The 22,154-nt window shown below is 39.1% G+C and overlaps 1 protein-coding gene across 1 annotated transcript in view; it reads left to right on the top strand.

Moving 5' to 3' along the window:
• LOC126336246 (cilia- and flagella-associated protein 57-like) overlaps positions 1–22,154 on the top strand; it is a 171,074-nt gene that overhangs the window by 20,177 nt on the left and 128,743 nt on the right. The gene's annotated exons all lie outside the window — the stretch shown is intronic.

Below are 22,154 nucleotides of genomic sequence, written 5' to 3' on the forward strand. Positions count from 1 at the left end.
TTTATCCTTAAAAAATTGTAAATACAATCTGTCACCCTATGAGTTTCTTTATAAATCTAATGTTCACAAAAGGAGTATCTCCAGCCAGCTTGAAGTTAACCATCACATTGCCTGTGGATCAGAATGGAGACAGAAACACACCTAAAAACTACAAACCTATTGCAATAGTCCCAATAATATCAAAATTATTTAAATTATAGTAAAAAAAACCAACTGCATGATTTTTTGAAAGTAATAACCTTTTAAACAAGGCTCAGTATGGGTTTCAAAATGGGCTGTAAACAGTTAAGGCCATTCAAAATGTTGTGTTATCTACTGCACATGGCTTTGAAGATAGCCAACACACATATCTATGCCATTCTGTTAGATCTTAGCAAGGCCTTTGACACTGTTTCACATAAAATTTTCATAAACAAAAGAGAACATTATGGAATAAAAGGTAATGAACTGGTGTTTTTGACATCATACTTATCTAACAGAAAACAAATGGTGATCATAAATCCAAACAAAAAATCTGATTTTCAGAATGTTATGTATGGGGGTCCACAAGGTTCTGCACTGGGACCCCTCCGGTTTGTTATATATGTAAATGACTTGCTAAGAATAGTGCAATATAAAGTGATGATGTATGCAGATGACACCACTTTCATCACATCTCATACATATGAAAAGGTTGTGAGACAAATGACTGAACTAATGATGGAAGAGGTTGGTGAGTGGTTCAGGGACAACAGATTAAAGCTAAATGATGTTGAAACTGAACACATACTTTTCTCCCTCAGGAACCTTGATACTGACATGCACGAACTCTAGGAAAAGTCAATGAAATTGTTAGACATCCATCTTGACTGTAAGTTATGTTGGAATACCCAGACAGAAAAAGTTTGTAATTAATTATCAAGAGTAATGTACCTAATAAGAAAATTAAGGGAAGGAAGAGAAAATATACATGTCAGAAATAATAGATGTAGAAAACTAAAAGACAATGAAGAAATGGAATAGAACTGCTTAGACCTAAGAAATTTAAGTAATTTTAGGCCAGGTGGGTGGCAGGAACCAAGCACCTCTATTAATCCTTTAATACCAGTTCAGTTCACACCTCCAGAGTTTTGAGAAACATGGTATCAGGTTGGGTGGGAAGGGGGGAGGGGGGAGAATCAAGATGGTATATTTGGTGAAACAGGTACTGATGTTGTACAAGTCATTTTGTAGAACGTGTTCTGCAACAGGATTTTGTGTGTTTCCAATATACACCCACTGCCTAAGCCCATTGTTGGTCTCCTTTTGATAGTATATGTTTTGCCAGTTACAAGACCAGTATAGCTTGTACTAAAAGGGTGCATAGAGCAAGTCTTACAGCAGGGACAGTCACAGTGGTAGGAGTCTAAGGGTAGAAAAATGGGTGCAGAAGGAGCATAAAGTGTGGCCAGGATATTGTCAAGATTGGGCAGGGGGAAGTCATAGATGTTTTGAAGTAGCCGATTAATACATTCAAGATCAGGATAGTACTGAGTGACAATAGCAGCAGCACCATGATTGGATGTGATGGTCCAGGAAATCTGCTTTTGAACTAGGCTGGTCGGGTAATTACATCCAATAAAGGCTGAGCTGAGACTGGTTGTGTGTTGCTGTAAAGAGTCTCCATCAGAACAGATATGTTTGCCTCAGATGCGAAGGCTAAATTGGAGACAGCATTTGACAAGCTATTTGTGGAAACTGTCAAAATGTAAGCACTGATAATTGCAAGTACATTAAGTGTAAACAGAAAAGTGTAGGTGACTCTCAGTGAGGATGAGGTCAACATAAAGGAAAGTGGTATGGGATATTCAATAGGACCATGTGAAATTTAGGTGAGAGAATGTATTTAGATATGCCTAAACTTTTTAGAAACTTCAGCCTCATCATGAGTCCATACGGAAAGGATGTCATCAATGCATCTAAACCAAAACAAGGGCTGTAGTCTTGTGGGTCCCAGGAAAGCTAGCTCCAAGTAACCCATAGAAAGGATGGCATAGGAAGGAGCCATCCTGGTTCCCATGGCTGTACCCCTTATCTATTCTATGTCTGCTCCTCAAAGGAGCAGTAGTTGATCATAACTATAATGTTAGTTGAGGTGAGCATAAAGGATGACAAAGGTTTGGAAGTAGACTGGCAATTGTTGAGGTCTTGTTTGGCAGCAGACAAACGGGGAATGTTGATACAGAGTGAGATAGCATCAATGATGACAAGCAAGGTATGTGGTAGGAGTAGGATGATCACAGATTTCAGATGATCTACGAAATCATTCCGTAGGTAAAATAGTCCCCTAATTTGGATCTATGGGTGGGGAATACTCAAGAGGACGTCATTATCAGGAAAAAGAAAACTGGCGTTCTACGGATCGGAGCGTGGAATGTCAGATCCCTTAATTGGGCAGGTAGGTCAGAAAATTTAAAAAGGGAGGTGGATAGTTTAAAGTTAGATATAGTGGGAATTAGTGAAGTTCAGTGGCAGGAGAAACAAGACTTTTGGCCAGTTCAATACACGGTTGTACATACAAAATCAAATAGGGATAATCCAGGAGTACGTTTAATAATGAATAAAAAAATAGGAGTGCGGGTAAGCTACCACAAACAGCATAGTGAACAGATTATTGTGGCCAAGATAGACATGAAGCCCACACCTACTACAAGTAGTACAAGTTTATATGCCAACTAGCTCTGCAGATGATGATGAAATTTATTAAATGTATGATGAGATAAAAGAAATTATTCAGGTAGTGAAGGGAGACAAAAATTTAATAGTCATGAGTGACTGGAATTCGAAAGTAGGAAAAGACAGGGAAGGAAACATAGTAGGTGAATGTTGATTGGGGGTAAGAAATGAAATGAAAGAGGAAGCTGTCTGGTAGAATTTTGCACAGAGCATAACTTAATCATAGCTAATACTTGGTTCAAGAATCATAAAAGAAGGTTGTATACATGGAAGTATCCTGGAGATACTAGAAGGTATCAGATAGATTATATAATGGTAAGAGAGAGATTTAGGAACCAGATTTTAAATTGTAAGACATTTTCCAGGGCAGATGTGGATTCTGACCACAATTTATTGGTTATGAACTGTAGGTTAAAACTGAAGAAACTGCAAAAAGGTGGGAATTTAAGGAGATGGGACCTGGATAAGCTGACTAAACCAGAGGTTGTACAGAGTTTCAGGGAGAGCATAAGGGAACAATTGACAGGAATGGGTGAAAGAAATACAGTAGAAGAAGAGTGGGTTGCTCCCAGGGTGAAGTAGTGAAGGCAGCAGAGGATCAAGTAGGTAAAAAGACGAGGGCTAGTAGAAATCCTTGGGTAACAGAAGAAATATTGAATTTAATTGATTAAAGGAGAAAATATAAAAATGCAGTAAATGAAGCAGGCAAAAAGGAATACAAACGTCTCAAAAATGAGATCAACAGGAAGAGCAAAATGGCTAAGCAGGGATGGTTAGAGGACAAATGTAAGGATGTAAAGGCTTATCTCAGTAGGGGTAAGATAGATACTGGTTATAGGAAAATTAAAGAGACCTTTGGAGAAAAGAGAACCACTTGTATGAGAACCCAGTTCTAAGCAAAGAAGGGAAAGCAGAAAGGTGGAAGGAGTATATAAAGGGTCTACACAAGGGCGATGTACGTGAGGACAGTGTTATGGAAATGGAAGAGGATGTAGATGAAGATGAAATTGGAGATACGATACTGTGTGAAGAGTTTGACATAGCACTGAAAGACCTGAGTCGAAACAAGGCCCTGGGAGTAGACAACATTCCATTAGAACTTACTGACAGCCTTGGGAGAGCCAGCACCGACAAAACTCTACCATCTGGTGAGCAAGATGTATGAGACAGGCGAAATAACCTCAGACCTCAAGAAGAATATAATAATTCCAATCCCAGAGAAAGTAGGTGTCGACAGATGTGAAAATTACTGAACTATCAGTTTAATAAGTCACAGCTGCAAAATACTAACACGAATTCTTTACAGGTGAATGTAAAAACTAGTAGAAGCCGAACTCGGGGAAGATCAGTTTGGATTCCATAGAAATATTGGAACACGTGCGGCAATACTGACCTCACGAATTGTCTTAGAAGAAAGATTAAGGAAAGGCAAACCTACGTTTCTAGCATTTGTAGACTTAGAGAAAGCTTTTGACTATGTTGACTGGAATATTCTCTTTCAAATTCTAAAGGTGGCAGGGTTAAAATACAGGGAGCGAAAGGCTACTTACAATTTGCACAGAAACCAGATGGCAGTTATAAGAGTTGAGGGGCATGAAAGAGAAGCAGTGGTTGGGAAGGGAGTGAGACAGGGTTTTAGCCTTTCCCCAATGTTATTCAATCTGTATATTGAGCAAGAAGTAAAGGAAACCAACAAAAAATTTGGAGTAAGTATTAAAATCCATGGAGAAGAAATAAAATCTCTGAGGTGCGCCGATGACATTGTAGTTCTGTCGGAGACAGCAAAGGACTTGGAGGAGCAGTTGAACAAAATGGGCAGTGTCTTGGAAGGAGGGTATAAGATGAACATCAACAAAAGCAAAACTAGGATAATGAAATTTAGTCTAATTAAGTCGGGTGATGCTGAGGGAATTAGATTAGAAAATGAGACACTTAAAGGAGTAAAGGAGTTTTGCTATTTGGGGAGCAAAATAACTGATGATGGTCAAAGTAGAGAAGATATAAAATCTAAACTGGCAATGGCAAAGAAAGCGTTTCTGGATAAGAGAAATTTGTTAACATCGAGCATACATTTAAGTGTCAGGAAGTCATTCCTGAAAGTATTTGTATGAAGTGTAGCCATATATGAAAGTGAAACATGAACGATAAATAGCTTAGACAAGAAGTGAATAGAAGCTTTTGAAATGTGGTGCTACAGAAGAATGCTGAAGATTAGAAGGGTAGATCATGTAACTAATGATGAGGTATTGAATAGAATTGGGGAGAAAAGACGTTTGTGACACAACTTGAAACAAAGAAGGGACTGGTTGGTAGGACATGTTCTGAGGCATCAAGGGATCACAAATTTAGCATTGGAGGGCAGCATGGAGGGTAAAAATCGTAGAGGGAGACCAAGAGATGAATACACTGAGCAGATTTAGAAGGATGTAGGTTGCAGTAAGTACTGGGAGATGAAGAACCTTGCATGGGATCAGATAGCATGGAGAGCTGCATCAAACAAGTCTCAGGACTGAAGACCACAACAACAAAAACTGGATATCATTGGTGCCTTTAATATAAGAGGAGAGCCTTTTTACTATATTTTGCAGGTGTTGACCAACCAAGGCAGACATACTTTCAGTGTATGCTTTGAACCCAGGAACTGTGGGAAAAGCAGGGTGATTAGGTTAGAGGATCTTAGGAAGGAGGTGGGAGTGTGTGGTTTGGGAGGGGTAAGTAGTTCTATGGATTGACGTTTCAATCCTTGTGAGTGACCTGTGCTTTTAAGGAAGGTCTGTCACAGGAGGAAGTTCTTGATAGCAGATGCTGAATGTAGAACTGTTAGCAAGTTGGCATAGAACCTTGCTTACATATTCTTGTTCGTCAAGTACTACAGTGGTAGACACTTTGCCCTCTGGGAGGATAATTATGGACTCATCAGTTTTTAGGGAGCATAAAGCAAGCTTGGGGCTCTGCAGACAATGGGTTAGAGTAATGTAAGTACCTGAGAAAGTGTTGTAAAGTGACACTGGTTGTTAGGAATTCTTGGAATGCTTGTAGAGCAGCTTTTCATGTAATGATGGTGGATCAAGTTGGGATCATGGTTGTAACTGTTCAAGGCAAGGTTCAGTGTCAGGTGTGCTATTGGTAAAGCTTTGAGATTATGTTGCAAAGTGATACTTTCAGTTGATATTACATGTGAAGGGAAGTACATCCTTAAATAAAGCAGCATGATTAAATGCATGTTTAGGGCTGAAAGTGAGGCACAGGAAATTCAGGAGAGGGGAGGTGTTATATGAGAGGTTAACAACACTACTGTTGTGACTGATTCTTGTGATCATGAGTTACCATTTCTCGGAGAGGCAGTAGTGAAGGTTGGAGGTGGCTAAAAATGTTATCCAAGCTTGGTGTATATGAGAGGAGTGTTGACTGATGGTGTGGCTGGATGAGGAAATGAAGAGGGACAGGAATGGAAACACCACCGTTGAGATAGTTTAGTAGAAGGTAGAAAAGCTTTTTGAGGTGAAGTCCGGCCTGTTGTTACAGTTTGAAGTTGGCTTTGTGGATAATGCAATGCAAGGAAATATTAGAGACAGGTAAGTGCAGGATTTTTTAGTTTACTTCTTCATTGAGTCATGCTAGGGTGGATATGATGTGTGCATGCTGTGTGCAGATGCAGGAGGAGCTGGTCCCAGTTTGTGAACAGCTGAATTTGCTTTTGGCTATGGTCAGTCACTTTCAGGCTGGTGTCTCAGGGTGTCATGTGGCACATCTCAGGTTTCACTTGTTTTGCCCATGAACTCTGCTGTGAAGGCACCTCCTGAAACAGTGGATATGCCCTCATAGCAGTATGAGTGGAGGATGGTAATGTGTTTGCATCACTCGTTGTGGAGGACTAATGTGGAGACTGGCCATCTGGCCTCACCTGTTTGGTCTGTTAGTGAACAAGTGGCCATTACCTCAGCAGGAACTGAGCAGACATACATGGACTTACCTGGAGCTCCAAAGTTAGGCACATTATGGAGACCCTTGGGAGATAGCATTCAGGGGTGGAACGTAAGCCAGTGTGCAGTCAGTATGGCTGTCTGGTGAGCATGCAGTGTGCAGTCATTTGCCGGTGGTGGCTCACACAGAATCAATGACTGTTGTGCTAGTTCTGAGGACATCCTCAGTTCATAAAAGTGGCCAGCTAAGTAGTGAAGGCTACTTGCCTCTCACTTTCAGTGCAAGCAGAGCTCATAACTGTTGAAAGAGATGGTTGTGGTTCTTTGGTTTAGAGCTGAGTGGTCACTCTCAGGCAAAGGCTTTGCCATTCAATGATGACCTTGGCCATTCCTGGATCTGTGTTATGGAGCGGGGAGCTGTAGGACTTCCCTTGAAAGGACAGGGTGCATTACACAAAGAAAGCAGCTACTTGGGTGGCAGAATACTTATGGACAGCACATGGTTGTTTTACGCAAGGCAGTAGTTTGTGGTACTCTGGTGAACGCTCACCTGATAAACAAATAGCAAATTCAGACTACAATCAGAGTAAAACACAGAGGATGTAGCTACTTCATTAGCTGAGTACTTTTGGAGTACACACAATTTTTTTTATGCTAGGTGGTCATTTGAGGTACCCTGATGAAACTCACCAGATGATACACAGACAGTAAAATCAGACCACATTCAAAGTAAAGGCACTTTCACTGTCAAAATTTTATCACTAAACTGTTGAAGTATTTGTAACAAAAATTCTGAATTTACTGGTGACCAGGAAAATTCTTGCACCCAGATCAGTCTTGGGGCTGAGGGCTGGTTCAAACCTGAAATGGAAAGCTCTGATAAACTTAGTGAGTCATGGAACATATATTGGAAAGACAGATCAGAAGCCATAGGAGCCAGAGAGATCATTGCAGTTGATAAAAATATTCTCTGCTGAGTCTGAAATTGAGTGTGACAGTGAAGTTATCTGGTCACATGCAACTGCCATATGTGGAACTAAGTTAATTTTTAATTTTTTTGTGGCCCTATTCTGCTGTGACAGTTTTAGAGTCATTCAAAGATAGTGCATGGTCATTAGCACTTATATACCTAGATCATGCAGTATTAGATGGAGACACCTTTAATCTAGTGAGTAAGTCTGGGATGTCTGTGGATTCATTGCAGGGGGTACAGACAGACAATCTGGCAAACTACTTTTGAACATGTTTTTTGAAAATTGACTTGTACAGCTAGTTTGGCAGCCCATGCACAATGGTAGTATCTTAGACCATCTAGCGACAAGCAAGCTGGATCTTAGGTGTCAGTATAGAGACAGGGATTAGCAATTGTGATGCCATCATGGCAACTATGGCTATGGATGTTATTAAATCATTCAAGAAGCCTAGCACAGTATTTCTCCTAGAAAGAGCAGATAAGCAGTTGTTAGCATCTCACTTATACAATGAACTGACATAATTTATTTCCAATATGATGTACACTCAGGAATTGTGGGCACAGTTTAAATTGATCATAAATCATGCTTTGGAGAAATATGTGCCTAGTAAGTTGATGAAGGTTGAAAAAGATCCGCCACTGTTTAACAACAAAATTCAGAAAATGCTGAAGAAGCAAAGGCTGTTGCACTCTCAGTTCAAAAGAGAATGTACAAATGACAACAGACAGAGGTTAGTAGAGATTCGTACATCTTAAAAAGATCTATCTACAAAACATGCAGCAACTACCACCATCCTATCTTAGCAAAAAGCTGAGAAATTTCTGTTCCTATTTAAAATCACAAAGAGGGCCTGAGATGTCTGTCCAGTCACTCATTGGCCAGTCTGATGTATCAGTAGAAGATAACAAAACAAAATCCAAAGTTTTAAATTTTGCATTTAAGAAATCATTCACGCAGAAGAATTGCACAAACATACCTTTGTCTGACTGACACCAAACTCCCGTATGGACGACATAGTGATAGGCATTTCTGGTGCAGAGACACAATGCAGAGAAATAACTGAAAAAATTGAAAACAAATGAGTCAGTAGGTCTGGATGGAAATCAAATCCAGTTTTACAAACAGTATTCTATGGCACTGGTACTTTAGCTTGCATTTTTCATGAATATTTCACCATGAGTTAAGTCCCAAGTGTCTGGTAAAAAGCACTGGTGATTTCTGTAAAAAAAAAAAAGGTACCTGCAAAACTACAGACTAATATCCTTAATGTCAGTTTGCTACAGAGTAACTGAGCATATTCTGAGTTAGGATATAATAAATTTCTTTGGGACCAAGAAGCTTTTCCATTAATCAACATGGTTTTAGGAAGAATTGCTCATGCAAAAATCAGCATGCCCATATCTCAACTGATACCATGTGAACTATGGATGAAGGGCAATAGGCAGATTTCGTACTCCTAGATTTCTGAAATGCATTTGACACGGTGCCATGTTCCACACTTTTAATGAAGGTACAAGTATACAATATAGGTTCCCAGATATGGGAGGTGCTTGAGAACGTCTTAAGTAACAAAACACAGTATTTTGTACTCAATGGTGAGTGTTCATCACAGTAAAACTTATCATGAGGAGCACCCCAGGCAAATACAATAGGGCTGCTGTTATTCTCTGTATACATAAATGATCTACCAACTCAAGGTCAACAGTATCTGCTACTGTTTGCTGCTGATGCTGCAGGAGTCATTGTTGAGTAACTGTAGGGAAGATGAAAATAAAATAGAAAGAAACTTCCACATGGGAAAAATATATTAAAAACAAAGATTCCAAGACTTACCAAGCGGAAAAGTGCCGGTAGACAGGCACAATAAAATAACACACAAACACACACACACACACACACACACACACACACACACACACACACACACACACACAAAATTTCGAGCTTTCACAACCGGCGGCTGTTTCGTCAGGAAAGAGGGAAGGAAAAGGAAAGATGAAAGCTCGAAATTTTGTGTGTGTGTGTTTGTGTGTTATTTTATTGTGCCTGTCTACCGGCGCTTTCCCGCTTGGTAAGTTTTGGAATCTTTGTTTTTAATGTAGGGAAGATGATTTAGACAAAATTTATAGTTGGTATGATGAATGGCAGCTAGTCCTAAATATGAGAAAATGTAATTTAATGGAGACAAGTAGGAAAAATATATCTGTAACATTATAATCTGGCATTAGTAGTGTGCTGCTTGACATGATCACATTATTGAGATATCTGGGAATAATGTTGCAAAGTGATATGAAATAGTACAAGTGTGTGAGGATTGTGGTTGGTAAGGTGAATGGTTGACTGCAGTCTACTGGAAGAATTTTGGGAAAGTGTGGTTCACCTGTAAGGGAGACCACATATAGTATATTAGCACAACCTGTTCTTGAGTACTGCTTGAATGTTTGGAATCATCACCAGGTCAGATTAAAGAAAGACCTTGAATCAATACAGACACATGCTAGATTTGTTACCAGTAGGTTTGAGGAATACACAGGTATTACAGAGACGCTTTAGGAACTCAAATGGAAACCCCTGGAGGGAAGGCAACATACTTTTCAAGGAGCACTACTGAGAAAATTTAGAGAACCAGCATTTGAGGCTGACTGTAGAAAGATTCTACTGCTGCCACCATACAGTTTGTGTAAGAACTGTGAAGAAAAGATGTGAGAAATTAGGTATTAAACAAACGTATATAGATGGTCATTCTCCCATCACTCTATTTTTGAGGGGAAAGGGAAAAGAAGAGGAAATGACATAATAGTGGTACAGTGTACCCTCTGCCATGCACTGTAGGGTGGCTTGTGGGTGTATATGCAGATGTAGAAGTCTGGTGGGGTGGAAATTGGCAGAAGAAGTGTATATGTGAGAGATTAGTTGGGTAAGAGAAGATACTACTGTATTTAAAACTGTAAAAAGGGCTTGTGAAAAGTGGGATGACAATGAGGAAGAGGGACTTAAAATATTAGGCCTTTAGAGATAATGCCCAGCGACAAGCAAGTTTCAAGAAACAGAACATGAGTTTATATAGTGCAAAATCATGTTTTTTAAAATACTGAATATAATATCTTACAGGAATATCATGGTCAAAGAGGTGGGTCTGGAGTATTAGAGATGGCGGGAGTGACAAAAAAGAGGCAGGGCAGAGGAAGAAATAATGAGAGAAAAAGGGAGACAAGCAAACAAAAAGATTGGAAAAGGTATATACTTAACAGCACACAACAATCTGTTGTAGAGAGTGCTCTGTGGTGTGACACTAGTGATCATTCTTGTGTCACCACACATGCCATCTGGATTCTTCCCCCCCCCCCCCCCCCCCCCCCCCCCCAGCAGCAGTATCTCAGAACTCTACAGAAGGGAACTGGCTTTACAACATTGGCTTTAACTTATTGTAATTATTTTCTTTAATTTATTTTATTTCAGCATTTCTTCTCAGTAACTATTAATTTCTTCATTCCCTTTTAGTTTTCTTTGTTCTTTACCTTCTGACCTATTTTTCTCAGGCCCTACTGCTACCACATACAATGGAGTTGGCTTTCTGTTCCTATTAACTCTTGTATGATATTTTGTCACTGTTCTCAGTCTTGCTTATTACTCTATTTTCCACCTTAAGCTCTCAGGTTTTCAAATCTTGTCCAGTGCAGTCCTCAAAAATCAGTTTTGCCTTGTCATCCCATCCAGTAAGTACCTCCTGACCTGGGCTGCTGGGTAACTTCTTCACCTTGAAAAATTTACACTAATTAGTGAACAACAATTTGGTTTCAGATCAGGCATATCTACAACCAAAGCAATTTACAGACTTACAAATAATGTCTTAGAATGCCTTGACAAGAAAAAATTACCCGTTGGCATATTCTGTGACCTGACTAAGGCTTTCGACTGTGTTGATCACACAATATTTTTAGGAAAAGCAGCCCAATATGGAATCTGTGGACAAATGGGTAACTGGCTCAGATCATATCTAGAAGAAAGACAGCAAAAAATAGTATTAGGTGTTAACAATCTACAAGTAGGAGAGGTAGAGTCTGACTGGGGAACAGTACATCATGGAGTTCCACAAGGGTCAGTCCTTGGTCCCCTCTTATTTATTATATATATTAATGACCTATCCCTGTCATCAAATAGTGCTACCAATATCACAGTGTTTGCAGATGACACAAGTATAGTGACAGCCAGCAAAACCTCCACTGACTTAGAGTTAAATACCAACCAAGCACTTGAAAATGCTCTGAACTGGTTCATGGCAAATTCTCTAGCAATAAACCTCAGCAAAACAAAGTACATGCAGTTCTAATCCAGTTACATAAGCCCAGAAGAGATTAACATTACACACAAGAGCCAACAGTTACAGAGCGTTCAGTGCACAATGTTCCTAGGCGTTCCCATAGATAACCAGCTCATCTGGGAATTCCACATACAGCAAACACTAAAAAAGCTTAGCTCAGCAACATTTACCATCCGAATAATCTCCAAAATTGGAGACATCAACACATGAAGGTTTGCACATTTTGGCTACTTTCATTCAGTGATGTGCTATGGAATAATCTTTTGGGGCAACTTACCACTTTCAAAAAAAGTTTTATATGCCAGAAAAAAGTAGTCCGCATTATATGTAGTGTCCCTCCAAGAACCTCATATTGAAATCTTTTTAAACAGTTAGGTATATTAACCACTACCTCACAATATCTCCTCTCAGTCATGACTTTCACTCTTCTCAATTCCTCTGAATATGAAACAAATGAGGCATACCATTATTATAACACAAGACGGAAAGATGATATGCACTGTGAATGGAAAAATCTCTCTCTGGTACAAAAAGGTACGCAAGTACATAAGTAAAAAAATCTTTAACGCACTCCCGACTGATATAAATTTTCTAAAAGAAAATAAAATGCTATCAAAAAAAAAAACCTAAAGGAATTCTTACTGGAAAAATGTTTCTACTCTTTAGATGAATTCTTCAAGAGAGGTAACTAATTTGAGTAGTAATTCAGATTATTTCCTTTGTCATTGTTATCTGTATTGTTTTTTATCACTATTGTATTTTTGTATTGTATTGTTTATTATCTTGATTGTATTATTGTATTGTACCAGTTTTGAGTCACCATGAGTAATATACCAGTATGTATTGTATTGTATGATATCGATATTGTATCTGCTTTGACTCATTCCACATCCATGTGTAATCAAGCATTACTGGATCTATGGAATATGTATCTCAAATAAATAAATAAATAACTTTCCACGTTTCCTAGACCTCGCCAGTCCTTTTCCTTCATCCATCTTCCTTTCTCTTCAACACTTTTGCAAGAAGAAGGAGCCACTGGCTCTGAAAGCTAGGACATTTTCATAACTAGTACATGTGTTTTCTCCTGCCACCAGTTGAGAGTAGATTTTATCTATACAGTTATACTATATTTTCAAAAATTACTTTCATTCATATAAAATCAGTCATTAGATTGAAATGGTGAACAGGACACATCATGTGTTCCTAGGTACAGTATCCTCCATGTACAATACTCTTACATACTGTTCTTGAGTAGCTATATGATCTGTCAGCATCATCTCCAGGATTCTTTTGTACAGATATACTGGGGTGAGGTGTGTGGGGTGGTGTGAGTAGAGGGAGAAATGGAGAAGGTAGCTGCTGGTTTGTAAGGAGGCAGCAGGTGTACAGGATAGGAATTCTGGAAGGAGAGGCAGCAGATTCATGAAACAGAAATATGATGACACGCAGGCAAAACAACAGGTGAGTTTGTGTGGTATCTGATGATGATCGACTGTAAGGGTGCCAACCAGACAGAGGAAGAGGAGGAGGTTGAGTAGAGAATGTAGGTGCATTGGGTTAGCAGAGATTGAGGCCAGCAGCAATACAAGGGCAAAGGATATGTTGCAATGATAACTCCCTAATGCATACTTCAGAAAAGTTGTTGGGTGAGGGGGCTCAGATCCATATAGCTTGGGTTGTGAAGCAGCAACTGAACTCCAGTATGTTGTGCTCACCAGAGTGCTTCATCCTTGCATGGTTAACTCGGCTTTGGCTATGGTTTGGTGGTGGCGATTTATTCTGATGGACAGATGGTTGGTGGTCATGCTCACATAAAATGCCATGCACAAATTACAGCAGAGGTGGTATATAACATGTCCACTTACAAAGGTGGCTAAGCTTCTGATGGGATAGGATAAGCCTGTGATAGGAATGGAGTAGAATGTGCTTGGTGGATCAATTGGGCAGGTCTTGCAGGTGTTCCACATGGATACAAGACCTGTGGCAAAATGTTAGGAATGTGAGTGGTATTCCATCATGCACCTAATGTACACAACATCATGGTACATCCCTATGCAACTCACAATCCCAACCCCTTGCCACAGGATTCATATCCCTATGGAAGATCAGAGTGCAAGGTATGCCTGATTCACCCACCCAGAACAGCCACAGGCCCCTCAGAGAACTATCATATTCCATCAGAGGCAGGGAATCTTGCAAAACCAGCTATATCACATTGTTAGTTGTAACCACACTCAAGTCCAAATCCAACAGCAGGTTTGTCAATGAAATTCAACACTTAGAACTAAAATCACATTTTTTACACTCATCAGCATATAGCCAAAGCAGAATTGAACTCCTCGATGGAGAGTGGAACTGCATGGAGTGGACAATAATGTGAAAACACTGAGAGAAATACATGCTTGAACATAAATAGAGACGGTAGCTAAGCTTGCACGTCACACTCTTGTATTTGGTCATGAAGGCACCTGTGCAATATCCTCAATGTGTTGCAAGCATCAGTCATGGTTGGAACAGTGTTTGTTTTAGTTGTGAGTGCATTATGTCAGAGGTAAGTACTTTCAGATGTGGGCAAATTGTTGGTGCTCGTATGGTGGCTGCTTTCATAACAAGGGTAGCCATAGTGTTTGGTGTGTCCAGAGACTCTGTATCATATACAGTGAAAGTAGAAAACATAATCCACTAAGACACAATTCAGATGAAATAGTGTGATGAGTGACCATGAGTGGATACAGTGAAACTGGAAAAATGTCATCGACTAAGTCACAATGCGGGTGAAAGAGTTTGTTGTGTCATCATGATGGACGATTGCTGAAGAGGATTGTGATGAAAAGTAAGAGGATGACAGCTGCAAAAGTCCCTGCAGAACTGAATGTCACATTGCAAATGTTGCCAGCACCAAAACAACATGAATGGTGTTCAGTAATCAGGGAATAGAGGGCAAGGTGGAATTCCAAAACCACTCATCCATGATGCAAATGCCAATAAAAGGGAAACATGGTGCTGAAGCCATAAAACCAGGACTATGTAGCAATGGAGAAAAGTCATTTGGTTGAATGTTTACATCTGAAAAGTGAAATGTGGAAGGTGTTCAGTGATGTTTTGGGAAGCAATATCTTGGTATTCCATGGACCCCATTGTTACTTTGCAACATCACATTATTACCAAGGATTATGTGACCATATTCGCTGACCTGGTCCATTTGATGGTACAGTGTTTATTCCCTAATGGTGAAGCTGTGTTCTAATATTACAGGGCCCACGAACACACAGCCAGCATCACTCAGGACTGGCTTTTTCTAACATAGCGGATGTATTTCATTTTTCAAACAATGGTATTTGTGGTAATTTTGTATCAACTCTTAACTACGATCTGTCCACTGAATTAGTTAGAGCTTTCTGTCTTCCTAGCACACTGTAATTTAAATCCACAAGTTATTCACCCTTTATCTTTGCTTCTCTTTGTATTTATGGTTTTTTAGTTAAATTTTCCAACTAAACTAACTGCTTTATAAATTCTTCCTGAGTGTTCTTCCCAAAATTTGTCTTTAAACACAGCAAGTCATTGTTTATGATCCTTATTCTAAGATTATGTTATTATTGATATGTGATCATCTATGGAGAGATAAATAATTGGCTACTGATTAGAGCAGGTTTTTGGTTCTAGAAACAAATTGTAGATGGTAGCTGCACTATTTCCTTCAATCCTTGTACGGAATTTTAAAGTGCTGGAAATCAATGATTCCAAGTGCTCTTGATCACTACTTCTGACAGAAAATCAATATTAAAACATCTACAAATTATGATTCTGCAGTTAAGTTTTGCATAACCATATAAAAACGGTCTCCAGCTATTTTATGAAGATTAAAATTCCTCCTGCTGGTGGGTTGCAAACTATCTACACCTACATGTAATCTCAGTAAGTCTATTTATGGTTTGTGGCAAAGGGTACTGTGTGTACTACTATCACTCCCCCCCCCCCCCCCCCCCTATTCCATTTGTAAGTGGCCCATTGGAAGAATTATTGTTGATAATCTTCTGTACCAGCTCAAATCTCTCTAATATCAACATATTGGTCAAACACAGGCTTTTTAAGCTATGGTAACTGAAGGATTCTTCCAATGAATCTGTCTGGCACAGCCTTTTCTGCAATTAGTTTTATGTGGTTGTGCCATTTTAAATAGCTCTATGTACACACTTCTAGATATTTAAAAGATATTACTGGAATTCTGTCATTATGCAGTAATGGCTCTTTCTGTCTATTTGCCCACAGTATGTTACATTTGTTTATGTTGCTCAGCTATCAATCAAATGAGATCAGTCCATGACCATTATACAAGATGTGGGCATACAATGTCATATGCTGGCACAGACCCATAACAGCTCCAAATTTCTCCATTTTGTCTATTTCATCAAATTACCTGAAAGTGCCTACACAGTGCCAATAAATAGATTCAAAATGCAAATGAATTATAAATAAACAATCCATTGAACTTTACAACCATAATTTATGCTATGCATGTGTTTTATATATGCCATTGCTTTGTGCTTATTGTTAATTATCTATAGTGGACTTTTTCAGCTAGTTATACAGCACATTTACCTTGAGAAATCTGTTATGTAATTGTTTATTCTAATCATTATTTGTCTAAGTATGTAATCTATCTGTATTGTACTATTTTCTTGTATTTACTACCATTTACTAGTACTTGATCATTTTGTTGGTTGATAACCAGTTGCATGTAACAATGCTCCAGAGGAAATAAAGCATTTGTGTTTGTACTTCTTCATGCACAGCTCTTTGCTAGTCTGATATTGATAATGAAAAACAGTATTGTTGTTATTCTATCCTGAACTTTTAATAGAGTGATGATATGCATCTACATCTACATCCATACTCTGCAAGCCACCTGACGGTGTTTGGCGGAGGGCACTTTGAGTACCTCTATAGGTTCTCCCTTCTATTGCAGTCTCGTATTGTTTGTGAAAAGAAGGATTGTTGGTATGCCTCTGTGTGGGCTCTAATCTCTCTGTTTTTATCCTCATGGTCTCTTCGCGAGATGTACGTAGGAGGGAGCACTATACTGCTTGATTCCTTGATGAAGGTATGTTCTCAAAATTTCAACAAAAGCCCATACCGAGCTACTGGCAGCTCTCCTGCAGTCTTCCACTGGAGTTCATCTATCATCTCTGTAACGCTTTCGTGATTACCAAATGATCCTGTAACAAAGCTTTGGATCTTCTCTATCTCTTCTATCAAACCTATCTGGTACGGATCCCACATTGGTGAAGCAATATTTAAACAGTGGGTGAACAAGTGTACTGTAACGTACTTCCTTTGCTTTTGGATTGCATTTCCTTAGGGTTCTTCCAATGAATCTTAGTCTGGCATCTGATTTACTAGCGATCAACTTCATATGATCATTTCATTTTAAATCACTCCTAATGCCTACTCCCAGATAATTTATGGAATTAACTGCTTCCAGTTGCTGACCTGCTATATTGTAGCTAAATGATAAAGGATCTTTCTTTCTAAGTATTTGCAGGTCATTACACTTGTCTACATTTAGATTCAATTGCCATTCCCTGTACCAAGCATCAATTCACTGCAGATCCTCCTACATTTCAGTGCAACTTTCCATTGTAACAACCTCTCGATATACAACAGCATCATCCATAAAAAGCCTCAATAAACTTCCAATGTTATCCACAAGGTCATTTATGTATATTGTGAATAGCAACACTCCTACAACACTCTCCTGTGGCACACCTGAAATCACTCTTACTTTGGAAGACTTCTCTCCATTGAGAATAACATGCTGCATTCTGTTATCTAGGAACTCTTCAATCCAATCACACAATTGGTCTCATAGTCCATATGCTCTTACTTTGTTAATTAAATGACTGTGGGGAACTGTAATGAATGCCTTGTAGAAGTCAAGAAACACGGCATCTACCTGGGAACCCGTGTCTATGGCCCTCTGAGTGTTGTGGACGAATAGTATGAGCTGGGTTTCACACGATCGTCTTTTTTGAAACACATGCTGATTCCTACAAAGTAGATTTCTAGTCTCCAGAAAAGTCATTATACTTGAACATAATAAGTGTACCAAAATTCTACAACTGATCAACATTAGAGATATAGCTCTATAGTTCTGCACATCTGTTCAACATCCCTTCTTGAAAATAGAGATGGCCTGTGCCCTTTTCCTATCCTTTGGAATGCTATGCACTTCTATAGATCTACGGTACACCTCTGCAAGAAGGGGGGCAAGTTCCTTCATGTAATCTGTGTAAAATCAATCTGGTATCCCATCAGGTCCAGCGGTCTTTCCTCTTGCGGCGGCCAACTTGGGAGTAGCATTATGGGAGAGGAGGTGGCGTGTGAGCATGCCTTCCCTGAATGCATTGTGAACCATCTGAAGAGATGAAAGCTCGAAGACGTGATGGGTTGCACTCTTGTGGGAGGGACAAGCTGTGCACTATCTTAACAGTGAGTTCCTCAGTGAGGGTCATGTCTGTGTTGTCGGTGAACAGTACAAGCACACAATTATCGAACACCATAATCAACATGTCATTGACATGGTTAGGTGGTACATTGCAGCACAAAATGAAGGACGGGGCATCTGCATTGCTAGTACCTGAAATGTTTTCAAAACCTGTGAATGGGGATGATGATGACATGCCTGAGGAACCCGCAAACTGCGGTGGTGACTTGTTAGACAGAGAAAACCCAACTTTAGGTTGAACAGACTCATTAGCAGGTTCATCAGAAGAACGTGTGCTCGGGCAGCATGACTCGGATGGCAGAGGGTGTTGGAGTCTACGAAGGCAGGCTTTAGCCTGTGTAGAGAAGTGGTTTGTGACCGATCTTTTATCATAATGTCGAACGTCATCTCGCCCCTCTGGAGTACTTCAAAGGGGCCAAGGTAAGGGGGTTGTAAGGGTTGTCTGACAGAGTTGTCCCTGAGCATGATGTGCGAGCAAGTGCTTGGGGGAAAATTAGTTCCCCAAGTAAAACTGGGTTTTCACTGAAATCGAATTCAGAAATTGTCCCATGTAAATCTGGTTTAAATGCAGAATGTAGGCCCAGCAGCACCCAAGGAAGTGCCTTGGACCAGAGACAGTTGTGGTACCTGAGAGCAGTTTTAAGGGTGTGGTGCCATCATTCCACTAACCCGTTGCTTTGTAGGTGGTAGGCTGTTGTATGGATTTCTTTAATAACAGATTACAGAGAATCACAAAAAGTGCAGATTCGAACTGTCAACTCTGGTCAGTTGTGATGGTAGACAGGCAGTCGAACCTAGTGATCCAAGAAGAAACAAATCCTTTGGCCACAGTTTCTGCTGCGATGTTGGGTAAGGGGATGGCTTCCACCCAATGAGGCATTCGGTCTATTGTGGAATTGCTAAAGTAGAATTTATCCTTGTTGAAGGTCATAGATCATTGTCCATTAGCTGTGAAATAACTGACTGCAAAAGTTTGTGTTGGCCTGGTCATAAAAGCTGCGTCTCTTAATCTTCATAAAGAATGTTCACTGATGTAGCCATGGTACTGGATGTGAAACCTGTTGATTCTATACGACTGACGCGGAAGTCCCAGAAGACGTCAAACTCTTTTGTCTGGGATCACCAACATGGGATTCTGGATACAGATCATAATATACATAATAAAAAGTTCCCAAATTTTCTATATATACATATATTTTACCTTAAAGACTGATACACATGAACACTGCATGAAGTACAAAGGCAGACTGAACTAAACATGGCAGCTTGTCAGAAGGGTTAATGTTCCAAAGATTGTAATTTGTGTGGTCGATGTGACACATTGCTTTATTTCATTTGCTTATTTACTTAGTTTAATGTGATATGGATAGGACCACATTGCCACACATTGCTTTATTTCATTTGCTTATTTACTTAGTTTAATGTGATATGGATAGGACCATCAGGTCCTCTCTTACACTGGATGAGGGTTCCACACATACAGTATCTTTTTATATCATAATTACATAAGTAACAACATTTATAACATGACAAATTGTATTAAAATGATCTGAGTGGCTGAAGTGGCAATGTGAGTAAATATACTGACTATGAACTGATAAAGTTAATACTGTCAGTACTTTTGTTACTGTAGCTGTTGCTGCTAATAGTGACAATAGTAATAGTAATTATAATAAAAAATAAATGACAACAATGACAATAATGATAGTGGCAGATATAAAAATAATTTAGTGGTGTACAAAATAGTTTCCTGGCATATTGAGTTCTGGGTAAATTAAATTTAAGGGCACTGTATCAGCTAAATATTTTGGGAAATGACAAAGATTTAGTTGGAAGAATGATGTAAAATGGGTAACGAGTGCATTTAGGCACAGTGGTATTCCTTATTGTTGCTGTGTTCTGAAGCTGGAGATGTTATTCAGCTCTCCAAAATAATATGGGAGATTAATGTAGAGTCGAGTGGCATATCCTGTAAATGTCAACATAGTTTTATCTGTAATGGAACTCCACTGTCCAGTTATTTTTCCACAAGTTCTCAGTGACATCATCAAAAAGTGAGTTTTGAATTTTCATCTGTACCAGCAGATCCTTTTCTATGGACATGTTGGGCAGTGAAGGCCGATGACTTTGTATTTGCCATTCCTAATGGAGGTCTTTATTCTTTCCAGTACCAAAAATGATTATTCTACTGATGAAGATTTAGATGGGATGGCTAATATCAGTTCACAGAGTTTACAGGGTTCTGGAAGTCCACTGTAAAGTCCATTTTAATACAGGAAAATTTATATTTCTCTCACAAACTTGTCTTCAAAATGTTGCAACATAAACATAGCATTCAGTTCAGGCTTTAGCCTGACAATATCAAAAATCATCCCATATATTGCACATAATTTTTCAATGTCTCCTCAGGAAACATGTCTGCAAAGCACGAGAACTTTGAGTCTGACATTTCAATCAGGCAGTGAAACAAATCTGATGCATAAATGCATGATTATGATATCTAATATTTCGAAGTACATCCACATTAGTCATCATTTACAGATGTTTCTGTGCATGTTTCTTACTCCTGTTCCTTGGAGTATCACATATGCTTTTAATCTTGCATCATATTTTCTCAAAGCCATTGCATCTCTTAGCATATGGCTTTTCTTTCAAGTCGTCAACTTTTTTGTTGCAAAATATAATGTCTAAGAATTTTGACTGCACAGTATTAAATGTGACATCTGTTAGGGAAACCAGTCCTACAAACAGACACAAAATCAGTTAAATTGAAATCACATAACAGCATGAGAAATTCACATGCTTCATTAATAGCAGGTGTGTCCCAATATTTGTGGATTTTTCAAAATGAATTTGTCCAAATCCTTAAGTTAAAACCCATAATCTAACAAAGGTTTTACCAGCTAACTTGAATAATTCAAAGTTGTTTGCACAAGTTTTGGAAATTTCTTCTTCACATTATATGCAACAAGTTTGTTATAAATACAAAATCAAATAGGGGTAATGCAGGATTAGTTACAAAAATGAATAAAAAAAATAGGATTGTGGATAAGCTACTACAAACAGCATATTGAACGCATTATTGTGACCAAGATAGACACGAAGCCCCCACCTACTACAGTAGTACAAGTTTATATGCCAACTAGCTCTGCAGATGACGAAGAAATTGATGAAATGTATGATGAGATAAAAGAAATTACTCAGGTAGTGAAGGGAGAAAAAAAGGGAGAGAAAGAAACATAGTAGGTGAATATGGATTGGGGGTAATAAATGAAAGAGGAAGCTGTCTGGTGGAATTTTGCACAGAGCATAACTTAATCATAGCTAACACTTGGTTCAAGAATCATGAAAGAAGGTTGTATATTTGGAAGAACCCTGGAGATACTAGAAGGTTTCAGTTAAATTAGATAATGGTAAGACAGAGATTTAGGAACCAGGTTTTAAGTTGTAAGACATTTCCAGGGGCAGCTGTGGACTCTGGCCACAATCTATTGGTTATGAACCGTAGATTAAAACTGAAGAACCTGCAAAAAGGTGGGAATTTAAGGAGATAGGACCTGTATAAACTGAAAGAACCAGAGGTTGTACAGAGTTTCAGGGAGAGCATAAGGGAATAATTGATAGGAATGGGGGAAACAATTACAATAGAAGAAGAATGGGAAGCTCTGAGGGATGAAGTAGTGAAGGCACCAGAGGATCCAGTACGTTAAAAGCTGAGGGCTAGTGAAATC

Source organism: Schistocerca gregaria, chromosome 2 (genome assembly GCF_023897955.1).
Source record: "Schistocerca gregaria isolate iqSchGreg1 chromosome 2, iqSchGreg1.2, whole genome shotgun sequence".
In the NCBI taxonomy this organism is placed as follows: domain Eukaryota; kingdom Metazoa; phylum Arthropoda; class Insecta; order Orthoptera; family Acrididae; genus Schistocerca; species Schistocerca gregaria.